General features: G+C 37.8%; 1 long non-coding RNA gene across 1 annotated transcript; it reads right to left on the bottom strand.

Annotated features, from left to right (window-relative positions):
* Positions 1-1,212: 1,212 nt before the first annotated feature.
* LOC118499612 lies at positions 1,213-7,013 on the bottom strand. The gene is made up of 3 exons (XR_004902117.1): positions 6,953-7,013; positions 3,907-3,908; positions 1,213-1,868 (listed from the first exon to the last, which is right to left on the bottom strand). It is a non-coding gene; the product is annotated as an uncharacterized LOC118499612 (long non-coding RNA).
* Positions 7,014-15,669: the final 8,656 nt, after the last annotated feature.

Here is a 15,669-nt window from a genome sequence, read left to right as displayed (position 1 = left end):
AAAGGAAGCAAGGAGAAAAGTGACTTAGTGTGCATCAATCCTGAACTCTATCTGTTTACACACACACACAGTGCAACAGTGCATCTGGGTCATAATACTAATGTGTGTATACATTCATATCCATGTGATCATGATAGTCAGTTTTATGTGTCAACTGGACTAGACTATGGTCCCCAGGTATTCAGTTAGGTGATGGGAAGGCATTTTCGTAATATGATTAAAGTCCATAACCAGTTGACTTTGAGGAAGGGAGACTATCCTAGATAATCTGGTTGTGCCTGATTCAATTATATTCAATTAGTTGAATCTCTGAAAATTTGCTATTCTTCAGCAATCAAGTACACACTAAGTACTGTTTAATCAAAGATTCCGAGTGATTGTACCACATTATCGATGTATGATTGAAATGTTTAAATCCTGTTGTAACAATGCATTTGAACTCAAACGCAGAAGCTTAGCAAGGATAATTTACAAGGTGTTCACTCAGTGCTGTGACTCTTGTAAGGAGGGATTTCAAACAGAAAGGAATCATTTGTTTTCCCTTCAAAATGAGAGAAGGCGAAATTTCTCAGAGACTCCACCCAGCACGTATATTACTGATGAAACATTTAACTTTGTGTCAATTTAATGTTGCTTTTTCTTTTGACATAGTTGTATCATGTGCTCTTAAGCCTTGGTACAAATACTTTTAATTTTTCTCTAACTTTGCTTTTGAATAAATCATAATACGAATTTATTACTTTACCATGAGGAATAGAACAAGCAGGCCAGGTTTTCTTTCATGGATTAACATTCTTCCTTCATGTTTTGGGATGGAAATATCAGAGAAAAGCCATGAGAACTTTCTCAGACTGAATGCATATATGTGCATATATTCAAGGTTTTCCCTGTTTTTAGGAGTTCATGGGACCCCTGGAGTTCACCCTAGACCTAGACTTAGTGGTTTGTTGTGGCAGGGAGGAGAACAGAGCAGATACTTTGATACTTTTTCTGTCTGTACTGCAAGTTGAAGATCTATGTGATTTAAGTCTTATTTTTTTCTTTAAATTTTCTTTGTGTGGAATTTGCATGTGCCAATACTAACTGTGATATACCAGGGTCTATAAATTTTAATAGAACACTACAAGAATATCGGTCCAGAAAAGCTACTTAGTTACATCACTAGAACAAGAAGACAAAAAGTTATGTCTGTATCCATAAACCTAGCACCCTGCATTTGGTCATTAGAGGTGGGAGTGTGCACTGGTTAGGGCCATAGGCTCTGTAATCAGGAGCCTGTGTTTATGTGTTTATGTCCCAGCTCAACAACATGTTAGATGGCTGACACTGGGCAAGTTGAGTGGGATGAGCGCCTACCTCTAAGCAGTTTAGGACAGTGCTGGCACTTTGTAAGAACCCCATAAGTGCTCAATAAATGACAAAGTAACATGTCGATTTATAATATTTAGAACAATTATTTTGGTTATGGGAAGCCTCTCTGATCTCTATTTTTGTGCCAGTTTGGTGAATTAGACTCATCTAAAAAGAGTTTCTTCAGCTTCTCTGTGTCATCCTGACTCAGCTTTCTTCCTCCAGCACCATCCCTGGTAAAGAAGAGGTGGGATGGGATGGAGTGGGATGGGGGTCGGATGGGGACAGATGGGTCCCAACATGACATGGCAACTTCCTAGAACATGGACAATCTGCAATGTTTCCCAGGCCTGAAGATTGAATAGCGAAGCATTCTGCATTGCCTTTCCACAATTTGTAGTCTGAATTTGAGGTCAGTAGATATAATCCTTGGTTTTGGCTCTTTGGAGAATTTAAGTCTACCAACCAAACAAAAGGCTCATCTCTGCTGAAGCTGTTATAAGGAAGAGTCTTCAGAACTATTCCTTTAATTTTAGAAATTAGATATTTAGAAATAAATGACACTACATTTCAAACAAATAAAATATGTACAATTTTTAAAACATTCCAGAGTAAAGCTCTGGAAATGACAATATTCAGTTTCTAATTTCGATAATGGATAAACAACATATGATAGCATTTATAAAAATACATAATGATCAAAATTAATTCATCATTTATATTTCTGTCATGTTCTTGTATAGGTGTTTCCTTATTCTGCAGGATCAATGGAGTCTTGGTGATATACCATGTAGCAGATGGAAGACATTAACTACTATTTTCCATACTTGTCAAAAATGTTTTGTAATCATTCCTCTAATTACATATACATATTGTACTAAGTCACAGGAAAGAAAATATTTATGATAAAGTGAACCATTGGTGTTAAATGGAAGCTAGACCTTAAAGTGAAAATAAATATGAATTGAACCTTGAGCTGAGTAGCAATTTTAAATTAAAAGCTATATCGAAACATGATAGAAATTTGATTTTGCTTTCTTAAATCTTTATGCAACATTTCTATATATTTTCAGTATCTGAAGAGCATGCTTCACAAATCACCTCTGAGAGCTGGTAACAGTTTGTCACCAACATAACTTTGTTAACTAACTAATAAAGAATATTCTCAGGCTCCTGGTCTGATTTTTATCATTGGAATGAAGTGAACTAAGACCTCCATTTTTGACAGTTATATTTAATATGAAATAATCTTTGTCATATGTTAAGGACTTTAACAAATTTATGAATTACAATTGATGTTTTTAAGACCAGAGCTAAAGCGTTCTTGAGCTAGGAAGGAGCTAGGCAGTTACCTTGTTTACTTACTTTATTTTACACAACACTGAGGTGAAAGGTTTTCTTAGGCTCCGCCAAGGAATAAATGCTAATCAGCCACAAACCTAGGCAGTATAGAGCTTTATTGGTGTTTGTGCACCCGGGCGAGGTTCCCGGGTCCGCATCGTGGGCCGAAGAAGTCTCGCCCAAGCAGGGAATATGGCGGGGTTTTATTTTGGTTGGCTCCCTTCGTGGGAGCTGGGGATTGGTCCCCTTTGAACAAAGTGGCAATATAACATTGGTGGTTCTCCTCGGGCTCAGGTTGCCCTGTGGATATTCGTATGGGCAAAGCCCGCCGTTTGGGCTCCCTGGTTTGACATCAGCCTCTTTTCCAGGTTGTGGGTCAGCCACTATTGTGTCCTACCCCGCCCACCCTGACATGAGGAAGTAACAAAAATATTTTAAATGGCTTATTCCTGTTGATTGGGATCCATTATTCCTCCTCAGCCTTTCAATATTTTCCTCCTTTTAATTTTTTTTTTTAGCAAAGAAAGTTCTGCAGGTGTGGAGACTTTACTTTTGTCTGTTTGTATATGATGACTAATAGAATGTTTCTTGGTTTCCTAACCGTACTGTCTTCTGGCAGTTCAGTAGAAATACTTGTCCTGAGTCTGTAAGTTATTAAACTCTCAGGGGCCATCACAGAAACAGCCCTCATTATCCTTATTAACTTATAGCTGTCTTATAATTTTTACAGCACTACCTGCTGATGGATCGACTTAAAAAAAATTAAAACTGCCTCAGTTAACATGAAAGGCACTTTTTAAAAAAAGTACTTTTAAAAAGTAATGTATTAAATACAATGTGAATTCTTACAAAACAATTTAGTTTCTGGAAGGTGTGGGGTGTAGCTGAGCCCCAGGAACATCTTGGATTAAGGCTTAAAGGCCATCAAGACTCCTAATGATTTAGCTGTTTTCTGTTTGCCTTGGCTTTCTCTTTGAATGCACATAAATTCTTCAAGAGTCTACTGGCAGATTTGAGTTGGAATCTTAATAGTATCCCAATTGAATGTAAACTGTAATTTAAAAAAATAATTTAAAAATAGTCTTCCAATTCCTATTCTACAACTCTAGGAAAAGGGTACTAATTGGCTTAGCCTGAGTCATGTGCTACTTATAGACCAATTGGCTGAGGCTAGGAAATGAACTAACACAGTCACAATATGTTGGTTCCAGTGACCACTCTTGTTCCAATCATCTGTATCCAGGAAGTGGGGTCATAGTGCCTTCCACTATAACTAGGAATTTTGGGAAAAGACCAGTTCCTAGAATAAGGGTGCCAGACGAACAATTGCCTTGGAAGCCATTACGGAACCAAACTTGTTATGTGCTCTCCTTATGTTCCTAATCATCATTCCAATGCCTCCTCTCCCTAGCCATGTGGAAATGGGTCCAAAAATTTAAAGCAATCTAAAGAACATGTCCTTAGATTTTACTTGCACATTTTTATGCCAGTGCCATGATTTTTAAAATAGCTTTAATTGTACAATAGATAATACATATGAAAGTTCACATGCAACACTAATGTTAAGAAGCACAGAAATAAACACCTGTGGATCCACATCCTAAGCTGAGGAAATAGCGTATTACAAATGCTACTGAATCTTCTGTTATGAATACTCTGCAACCCCCCTCCAATATCTTATGTAATATATTTCATAAATATTAACATATTCCCCCTTTTTGGCAGGAAAACCACAGAAGGAAATAATGTAGGCTCTAGATTAGAATTCTGACTCTTCCACTTACTACATGCATTAGATTAGGCAAGTTACTTTCTTTGCCTGTGCCTCTCTGTATATCTTCATCTGTAAAATGGGATTACATTGTTGTCATCTCATAGAGTTGTTTGAGGATCACATGAGAAAATGCAACATTCTTTGTAATAGTGAAAACCTGGAACCAGGAAGCAATATAATATAAACACTGGTTAAATAAGGAACAAGTTAAACAACTTGGTAGACTCAAACAATTGGCTACTGTGAAGCAATTAATATCACATTTATGTATGTGTATTTCCCAAACACAGGGTAGGCTTGGTCCTACACAGTATGTGGCCATTTTCTGTGGTTACTTCAGTTTATAAAGGCGAGGCCAGAGCTCAAGCTGGAGCATAGTGACTGAGACAAAGAGGGAACATGTTTAGTTCTGTCATAAGGAAGAGGAAAGGCCATTACTGAGTTTTGGCTTTTTCCTGTGGAGGAAAGCTGGGCAAAGGCAGGAAGTTGGGGACCTTAACAAGAGAGGATGAAGAGAAGCTTTGATAGTCAGTGACAAGCGTGATTGTCAGTAGCATGGCAGAGTCAAGATGAGAAACAGCCAGAAAGGGACACCCTGTGGTGATGGTGGGCGGAGAGGTTGTTGGCAATCCACAGCCCATAGACCAAATTCAGCCCACCACCTAGTATTGTATGACCCAGGAGTTAAGAATGTTTTTTTTAACATTAAATGGTTGATAAATACATTTTAAAAGTGATATTTCATAACACATGAAAATTATATGGAATTTAAGTTTCAGTGTCCACAAATACCGTTTCAGTGAATCACGCTGTGCCTGTTGGTTTGCATATTGTCTGTGGCTGCTCCCCCCATGATGGAGTTGAATAGTTCTGACGGAGACCAAATGGCTCCCAAAGTGAAAAATATTCATTCTGTGGCCCTTTACTGAAAATGTTTGATGATTCCTGCCTTAGGGTATAACTTATAGACTTTTCCAAAAAGTAATACTAAAACTTCATGTATGCTGAACACTCACTTTTGCCCAGTGTGATGCTAAGCTTTTTACATGTGTGTAATACAATATGTGACCAACTTCAGAAAGTAGGTACTATTATCCCTTTTTTACAAATGAGATATTAAGAGACCTAGGTAATATTCTCAAGGTCATAGCATTAATGAGTAGAAGAGCAAAGGTTTGAACCTTGGTCATCTAACTCCAGGGAGGTAATGTGCAATATCCAGTTTTAGTTTCATTTCTTGCCTGTTTTATGATGTAATTCCTGCCACTTATCCCTCAGAATGCCAGTATTGTTCAGGAAACACTTGCCTCCTTGTCTCAGTCTTGCTGAGGAGAAATATGGGATTCCTTGTGCCTACACTTAGGACAAGGATCCATGAAAGAGGATGGAGGAATGGTAGCATGTTAATTACATTTGATGGCATCATAGAATGGAGGAAATCCGTGTGTGTGTGTGTGTGTGTGTGTGTGTGTGTGAGAGAGAGAGAGAGAGAGAGAGAGAGAGATACATAGAAAATGTCTAAAAAGATTCACTCAAACTGCAGGTAGTAGTTGCCTGTGAAAAGTAAATGGGTAACATAGAATTGGGAAATTTCTCCATTTTAATTCTGTGTAGTTTGAAATTTTTAAGTGAGGTTGTAGTTTGTGTTGCTATTTAAAAAACAAACAAACACATAATATGGTGTAAAGAGCTCCCTGGACTGGTTTTTGCTTTTGTGAGCTGAAGTAGTTTAACTCTCCTGTATGTTAGGTACCAAGAAGAGATAAATCATTAAATAATCCATCTCCCCAGAGTGGAGCCTAGATGGAGAGATTAGCTAGCCATCAAAACCACCCTGCTCCTCTACTTGGGATGTGGCCAAGGAAGCTACTGTGCAGATCAGGTTAGAAATAAGGGCCCTTTGGGTCAGGGTGTTAGAAGATCAAGGTGGTAAGAAGTGGCTGGATTGGGATAACTGGGGATGATAGAACCAAAAAAAAAAAAAAAATTGCTAGTGATTGGATGTTAGACAAGAGAGAAATAAAGGAGTCAAGAGTGACTCTCGAGCCTTTGGAATGAGCAAACATTTTGGGGGAGAGAAGGGAGCCATTTACTGAGCAGACAACACCAAAGAAACAGATTTATGTTGGCAGAAGAGATCGAGAACTTTGCTTTTGGACATACTACATTTGTGATGAAAAGACGTTGTTGTTAAAATCCTCTGTTAATATGTCTGTCAATATGTCTATCAATATGACAAACTGTTGCTTACATTAGTTCCTTAATTTAAACAATCTACCATTCCATAAATATTTTAAAGCAGTGGCTTCTTGTAGAGCATGACTAGGAAATGTGTTAGTATTTATAAATATCTCCTGGTAAAATACATAAAAAAAATGGAGGATTTCCATTTTTTTTAAGAAATTATCTTTCACCAGTTAGACTGTTGAAGTCAAACATTCCTAGTTTTATCCCTGGCAGAATTGGTCTGATATTAGATTAAGAGACTTACATAGGCTTACATTCACAGCAGTGGCTGCACCAGACCCTCTCTGATTCATGCTACTGTCTGTCTGTAAAATTAAGACAGTTTTGATTTCATGAGACATGTATATTCATTGCAACATCTCAAAAGATGAAATTCAAGAATTTATGTAAACTAGAAATCTTTTTGTTTCAGCACCATGGGTGATATCAGAATACAATTTGTTATACATACTGAGAGATGTTGTTAGTATTTAGGAGAGTCATACAGAGTGCCTTTTCCCTTTTCTTTGGCCAGTGAAACAATAAAATAATTTCCTAGGATGTCAGCAGTCACATTGTGAATTTGAAAGACAAACTTTCAGAATTCTCCTACAATCCCAAAACTCTAAACAGGTATCTGAATCCAGAGTATGATATTATAACATCTTTTAAATAGGAATGAAGTAACAATTCCTTCCATGTTTCTCTAGCAATAGAAGGAAAAAAACTAATCATCTTTTTCTTTTAGAAAAAATAAAATACGAAAGGAAAAAACTGAAAATTTTAAGTTCATTTCCTAATATCTAATGATTTTATTCACTAATTACACAATCCTCTACTTTGAAAATGTACTTAGCAAAAGTGATGCAAAATCAATAAAATCATTCTTGGACACAGAAACTACATTTTGTAATTTTATGAATTATGAATTCATTTGAAGTTACACTATAGCCACATTAAAAGCACATTCATGTTGAGCCTATTTGGGTCACCTTAATGGGTAAATTTAAGGGTTTATTTGTAAGTGTAGATAGTGTTAAGTAGGCAAACATTAGTGAAGTCCCTACAGTGTCTTTTGGTTTCATAACATTTCTTTCTATGGATTTCTCTTTGTGAATCTAAGACTTGTTTCCCCAAAGCCAAGTTTAGCATATTTGTTGAGGAACTTAAACACACACACAGAGCCTGTTCCACGGAGGTTCCCAAGAGTGCTTCCTCTTCGTCCAAAAGAGTAGCTTTCAGTGGTGATGAGAACGGGAAAGGACATCGGGAGCAACAATTTCAGGGGACCCCTGTTCTCCCTTGGCCTCAGCTATCAGTTCATTGCTTCTTTTTTTTGTGATCTTTTACAATCAGAAAAGAAGTTTAAAAACATGATATTTCTGATTAGAGCTGACAATGAAATCCTACTGGCACAAATAAAAACTGGTCTTAGTGCAGCTACGTGAGTCACATGCCCAGACATCTGGTGGTAATGGGTAACATATGTCTCACACTTACTTCACGCTCCCTCCGTGTCATTTGCTCACCCAAACAGCATTATGCAGACATTATGATTAGCCCCATTTTACAGATAAGGAAATGGGCCTTAGTGATTAAGGAACTTGTCCCAATCTACCCAGCCACTAAATGGACCAGCTGGAAACATTGTCATGGTACTCTGAGCAGTCACATCAGTAACACCTGCAAGAGCAGCCACCATGGTCTCCCTGGCTTCTGGACTTTTGACTAACCGTAGATAAGGCACACAACAGCTCCTTCTCACCAACTCTTCGGGAGACCCACCACATTGCTAAACCTTGGGCAGAGAATAATTAATGCCCGTCCTTAAAAAGTAATATCCTGGAGGCTTAAGAGAGCTAAGTATTTACAGCTAGAAAGACTCAGTCAGCTAACACTGTTAATAATCTGGCAAAATCTGGTCAATGGGTAAGAAGAAAAAATAATAATTGTCCAATAAAACTATGCTTCCTTTTCCTGAAAGTTAATTTGAAAAAAGGTTCTACTTTTAGTATATAAAAACCTAGTGTTGAAAGAAATCTTAAAAGCAAAGAACAACTTATCCTAGTTTATTTTTATTTTAAGTAAATTCTTGAACATGAATGTGTCTTTGTTTTAAAATTGTATATATTCTAAACTTATAATAGTGAAAGATGGCTGGTTTTTAGGCATTAAGCTTCATGAGAGGAAGAGTCTTGTCCTGAAAGCATTTCCAGCTAAAAAAAAAGAAAACCTTCAACAAGCCCTGGCACCAGTTTGGAATCATGAACAACCTGTTCTTGCTCAAATTGTTTTCCTCAAACGTCATTCCTACTTAGTCCTTGCCAAACGTTTGTGCTACCCTAAACCCTCCTGCTTCCCAGAATTCATCTCCAGTCAAATTTGCCTTGTCGCCTCTCACAGCTAATCTGGTTCTGTGCACCGGAGCAGGAGACCGATGCATAGGCTGTAATTCACTCAGGCAGGATTTTCCTTTTGGACTGCCAGCCCGAGTCAGGCCAAGGTGGGTGGTGATTCAAGGTGAAACAAATATTAGTTCAGTCCAACCTTTGGTTTTGATCTGTAGAAAAAAAATTTTTTCTCTACTGTGTGCCAGGGAAATGCAAGTATTAAAAAATAATAACATGTAAGGCATTGTTATATAAGAGTCAGATTGCTTTACGGTTCTTTGGCTGGGCTGTTAAAAATGCTATAGTATAAGGGGAAAAACCAAAAGTGGAGGAATGTCACAACCAAGGTTTGGGCATAAAACACCCTTTTAGAGGAGATTGGAGTTTAAGTATTGGAGTTTAAAGGACTTTGAGGCCATCCTTTGGCTTCCGAAGTCAACCCACTTGCTGCTGCTGCTCTTGTCTTTTTCCAGATCATGAAAGTATTGGAAGGTAATGAGTCACAAAGCCAAGAAGAATTGTCCCATTCTTATACTCATCATCTGGCATGAGACTATGTGACTATATAATGTACCTTTAAAATTATCTGCAAGAGGTGATCTTTTGAATTCCAAGATTGATTTATATTTCAGGAAATTTTATTTAGTGCAACATAAGCCTAAATTGACAACAAAGTTACTTTTTTTTCCCTTCCCTTCAGTCAACCAATTTTTGTCTCTGGAATGAGGGGTATAAGTTTTGGGTAGACTGCTTTTTTCCCTTTTGTTTAATTCTTTTTCTGGAGTTTTGATCTGTTCTTTCATTTGGGCCATGTTTCATTGTCTCCTCATTTTGGCAGCCTCCCTGGCTGACTGAACAGATGAAAGTTCAGTCAGCAGCTCTATTCCAGTCAGGGCTGGATTCCAGCCCTGATCCCAGAGCTGATTACAGTCAGGGAGGTAGCATGGCCTAATGTAGTAGGTGTCCTGTAGGGTCCCATAGCCTCTCCTATCATGCAGGCTGGGTACTCAAGGTGCACCCCTTGTGTGGGCTGAGTACATCATCCTCTTGTTTGAGCTTTGATTGCTGTTGGCAAGTCAACGGGAGGGATTTGCCCAAGTCAGTCAACTTCAAAGACCAGCTGTGACTATTGACCACTGACCTCAATCCTCTGTGGAAGATCAGCTGTGCCAAGGCAGGGGGCAGGGTAGTGGTGCTCTGATGTGGTCTGTAGCTGTTCACTGGGTGTGCAGGCTGTGGGATTTCCTGGTGGTGCATGCCAAGGTCATTCTTCACCTGCGTTCTGCCTGTGACCACTCTGTGTGAGCTATACAGCAATCTGAGATGGCTGCTACTTGTGCTGGGCTCGGAGATTCCCAGGTAAAACCAAGCTGTGAATCTAGGCTGGCTGCTGCTAGTACTGGGCCAAGGGTCACTTAGCAAGGGATACAGAGACTGAGTCTTACTGAGGCCAGTTGTTACTTGTTTGATAAATTTGGAAAGTTATGAAGCATGAGCCAAAACCAGCCATTCATAAGGAAAAGTCTTAATTAACAATTTGGGTGGGCCCATAATTTGGTGGGACAGAGTATCAGGGGATCACTAGGGAGGGGCAAACAGGGTTATCCAGGTTGATTGAGTCTCAGATATGGCACCAGTCTGTTGCCTTTGTGGCTGTGTGGGAGGAGGGCTCAGAAAAGGGCCAATGGACTCTGCCTACCTTTTTGTCTGGGATAAAGTTGTCCCCCAGCTCACGTCTTGATTCTAGACACTTTAGTTTCTCCCCATATGCCACTGGTACCTTTCAAGCTGCTACCCCCAGTGCTGGAGCTCAGAGTGAGTGTATCTGAGTAAGTCTGTGTGTGGGTTCTTTAAGGGTAACTGCTTGGGACTCCAGAATTTTCTTCCACTGACTCAATCCCTACTGGTTTTTGCAGCCAGAAGTTATAGAGACTTATCTTCCTGTGACTGGAACTCTGGCCTGGTATGGGGTTGAGACTCCTCACTCCTGAGATATCCCTCCTGAATTTTTATCCTTCACACATGAATGTGGGATGAGTCCATTCTGTGTCTCTCCCCCTCCTACCAATCTATCTGAGGGATATGGTTTCTTTAATTCTGTAGTTGTCAGACTTTCATTCAACTCAATTTGTGATTGTTCTAAATGACAGTTGTTCTATATTTTAGTTGTAATTTTGATGTGGTTGTGTGAGAAGGCAAGCCATGTTTACCTATGCCTCCATCTTGACTGGGAGTCAGTGTTTTATTTCTTACAGTGACTGTGTGTTGGCAATGAGTTCTCCCAGCCTTACTCTGAAAATATCCCTACTTTGTCCCATTTTTGAAGGATATTTTTACTGGATATAGAATGTTAGCTTGGCAGGTTTTTCCCTCCTTTCAGGACTTTAAAAGATGTGTTTTCTGTTCATCATTGTTCATGGGAGAATTCATCTATCATTGTTATCATTATTTCCCTGAAAGTTAATGATTCCACCCCACCATCTGGATGCTCCTTTGTAATTGATTTAATTGGGGTTATATTGGTTATTAAATTTGCATAAGTTTAATATGTACAGTTCTATCATGCGTCACCTGTATATTGTCTTGTGTGTCTATCACCCCAAGTCATGTCTATTTCCGTCACCATTTATCCCACCTTTAACCTCTCCTGCCTCCCACTACCCATTTTTTTCTGGTAATGACCATATTGTTGTCCATCTATTAGGATTTTTTGCTTTGTTTTGTGTTTGCTTAATCCCTTCACCTTTTTTACCCAGCCCCCTACATCCTCTCCTCTGACAGCTATGAGTCTGTTTTTATTTTATTTTATTCATTATATTCTATATATAAGTGAAATCATACAAAACATCAACATGATGAAAAGAGAACCCACTTAGTAGGAGAACATGTTCACCAATACACCTGATAAGGGGTTAATATCCAAAATTTATAAAGAACTTATAAAACTAAACACCAAAAAAATAATCCACAAAAAATCCAGTTAAAAATGGGTAAAGAACCTGAATAGACACTTCTCAAAGGGAACATACAGATGGCCAACAGACATATGAAAAGATGCTCAATGTCACTAATCATCGGAGAAATGCAAATTAAAACCACAATGATAATTACTTCACCCTGGTCAGAATGACTCTCGTGAAAAATCAATAAACAATAAGTGTTGGCATGGATGTGGAGAAGAGGGAACCCTTGTGCACTGTTGATGGAAATACAGATTGGTATGGCCACTGTGGAAAGCAGTATGGAGTTACCTGAAAAAGTTAAAAATGGAAGAGCTTTAACTCAGTGATTCCACTCCTTGGAATTTATCTGAAGAAACCTGACACACTAGCTTGAAAGAATATATGCACCCCTATGTTCATTGTGGCATTATTTACAATAGCCAAAACTTGAAAGCAACCCAAATGTCTATGAGTAGATGAGTGGGTAAAGAAGTGGTGGTACATTTGCAGAATGGAATACTACTAGGCCATTAAAAGAAGGAAATCTTACCTTTTGTGACAGCATGGATGGACATGGAGAGCATTATTCTAAGTGAAATAAACTAGTATATGTACAATGTTAAGCAATTATTGTTACTATCCCAAAGAACTCAGATTCCCTATCTTTTAAAACTTTCTTTCCCCCTTCTTTTAGTTTTATTTGGATAATTTTAATTGACTTGTCTACAAGCTCATTGATTTTTTTTCTCTGCTATGTCCTATCAGCTAAGTCCATTGAATAATTCCCATATCTGTTAGATTTTTATTTCTAACATTTCTATTTGTTTCTTTTTATACCAGCTCTCTGTAGATATTGTCCATTTGTTTATGCAGTGTCCATCTTTTACTCACTATATATTTTAACATGTTATTATTGTTAGTTTACCGTCCTTGTATGACAAGCCCAACATCTGGTCCTCAGTTTGCTTTTACTGACATTTTTTTTTCAACAATAGCTCACATTTTCTTGCTTCTTTGAAGGTGTCATTGTTTTTAATATTAGATCTGGCATTGTGCATAAAAGAATAATGAAGAGGGAGGTAAATAATATTACTTCCAGAAAAGTGTATTCTGATTTTTCCTTCAGATCTCTAGTCTCACAACACCAAAGCTGGCAAGGATGTGGAACTACAGGAATTCACATGTAGAATGAATGAGTGCTTAAGTTGTTATAATGACTTTGGAGGGTGGTTTGAAATCCTGTGATAATATTCAAGATATGTCTACTCAAAGACTTAGAAATTTCACTTCTGGCTCCACCCTAGACACATGTACAATAATATTCATAGCAGTGTTGTTGATAAAACAACCCCAAACTGGAAATGACCCATGATGTGTCCTGGTTGTCATCGGCAGAAAGGATAAACTGTGGTATTTTTATAAAGTAGAATCTTATACAGCAATGAAGTTGTATTAATTATAGCTGCATGCAACATAGATGCATGTTATAAACAAATTTTTAAAAGGAAGACAAAATATATTATTCCACTTAAAAAACTTAAAAGCAAGCAAAAAACAAAGCATATTTCTTATGGATGTATGCATATATAGTGAAAATATAAAGGAAAGCAGGAAATGATTAGCATAAACATTGGGATAAACAATGACCTTTTATGGAGAGGTGGGGTTGAAGTAGGAAGGACTGTACATATCAGTGGCTGCTTTGCCAGAAAATTTCTATCTGGTGATCTATGTGATAATTGTACTGGCATATGGGTTTTTTTAATTATTTGTTAAACTATACATGTACACTTTATATGTAAGTAATATATCTGTGTGTATGAGAGAGAGAGAGATTGAATCTTAGTTTGATTTATGTGGTCCCAATATTGTACACTGAAGCAGGCATTTGTCAGCAACAATAAATATTTTGCTTAGAAATTTAAAGAATACATGTCTTAAAAATGTGGAATGGAGATGAGAAAATAACCACTCAGTTACAAGAAGTCATTATTGTATCATTCAGAGATCCACAGGGATAGAAATGCTAAGGAACTGGTGAGCTGAAGCAAATCCATTTCATCCAGTGGCTTTCTTACCACTCTTGATCTGTGCTGAATTTTTGTAAGTTCACAGTAACTCCTAAAAAACCTCTCTGTTTTCTCCTAGAAGTAGATGAGATCAGTACAGAATACCATAGTTCTGTGTTTTCCAACTGAAGGTTTTCTCACTATGCAGGAAGTGAATGGCTCACATCTACTCCAGTTTTGCTATGTTTTTGCAGCTATAAATTTTCAAAATACGGCACCAGAAAGGGATAACAACATAACTCTGAGTCATGTTTGTAGAAGTTAAAAAGTACACATTGTTAATTCAGGTCCTCAAAGCTGCTGCACGAATACTTCATTCTTGGTTTTGTCCTTCATGGTAAAAAAGGCAAACTATAATTTTGTAGCTATGTATAAAAAATCCCTGACTTTAAATGGTATGAAGAGTGTGTTGTGAAATTTTTAACTCCCCTCAAAACAAACAAAAATGAAGCTAAAATTACATCTTGTACATACATGCACAAAAGCTCCCAACAAAACAATTTCCTATAATTGCACAGTGTGGCTTCATGTTCTCAGAAAGAAAAAAAGACCTGTTTGTTCTGTATGAAAACAATTACACTAAGTATTCAAGGAGGAGGAAGTTAAGGAACTAAAAAATCCTTTCAAGGGAGAATGAATAGCTAAGAAAGCTAATGAAGGATCTGGAGAGCATTATGCTAAGTGAAATAAGCCAGGTGGTGAAAGACAAATACCATATGCTCTCACCTATAAGTGGAACCTGATCAACAAAACAAACAAGCAAGCAAAATATAAACAGGAGACCTAGAAATAAAGAACAGACTGACAGGTAATCAGAGGGGAGGGGGGAGGGGATAACGAGGGAAAGAAGGAGAAAGGTAGTCAAGGAACGCTTATAAAGGACCCATGGACAAGGCCCAAGGGGGGTAGGATTGAGGGTAAGAGGTGGGAGGTGTGGGGGAGGGGATGGGGGAAAAGGGAGACGACTGTACTTGGAAAACAATTTTTTAAAAAGGAAATTCATTATTTGTAGATGTAAAACAGAAAGTTAATGAAGGAAATAAATATAGGCATTCAGGTCATGACATTGCTAATTTGGAACAAGCTGTCTTCAAATATTTAAAATAATCATCCTGAAGAAAAGCACATTAAGTCACAGTAATATGGTTAAATTAGAGTAATGGTGTAAAATTAAGCAAGAACTAAGTTATTTATTATCTTCTTTAAAGGCGAATTTTGAAAAACCCTTCCAGCATGATTGACTATGGTCAGAAAATGACATTTTAGGAAATTAATAATTTTCTGAAAAATGTTTATGTGGTTGGTTCTTTCTAGTTTAGAGAATGACTGTTAGTTAAAATCTCTTTGTTATACTGAAGAATTTCTGCCCCTTCTCTGGAGCCTGCAGACTTGTTTCATGGGGCCAGCGTCTCCAGTTCTCCAACTCCAGTTCTCCTGTGCACTCCTGCAGCTAAGACAAGCGAAGCAGATCAAGAGAACTCAAAGGAAAGGACCCAAAGGTAAGCTTCATGTTTTTGTTCCTTTAGTGTGCAGAACTCTTGGTGAAGAGATGGGAGATATGGATCCTAGACACTGAA

This window comes from Phyllostomus discolor, chromosome 1, assembly GCF_004126475.2.
Source record: "Phyllostomus discolor isolate MPI-MPIP mPhyDis1 chromosome 1, mPhyDis1.pri.v3, whole genome shotgun sequence".
Classification (NCBI taxonomy): Eukaryota; Metazoa; Chordata; class Mammalia; order Chiroptera; family Phyllostomidae; genus Phyllostomus; species Phyllostomus discolor.
This window is presented reverse-complemented; position numbering and strand designations above follow the sequence as displayed.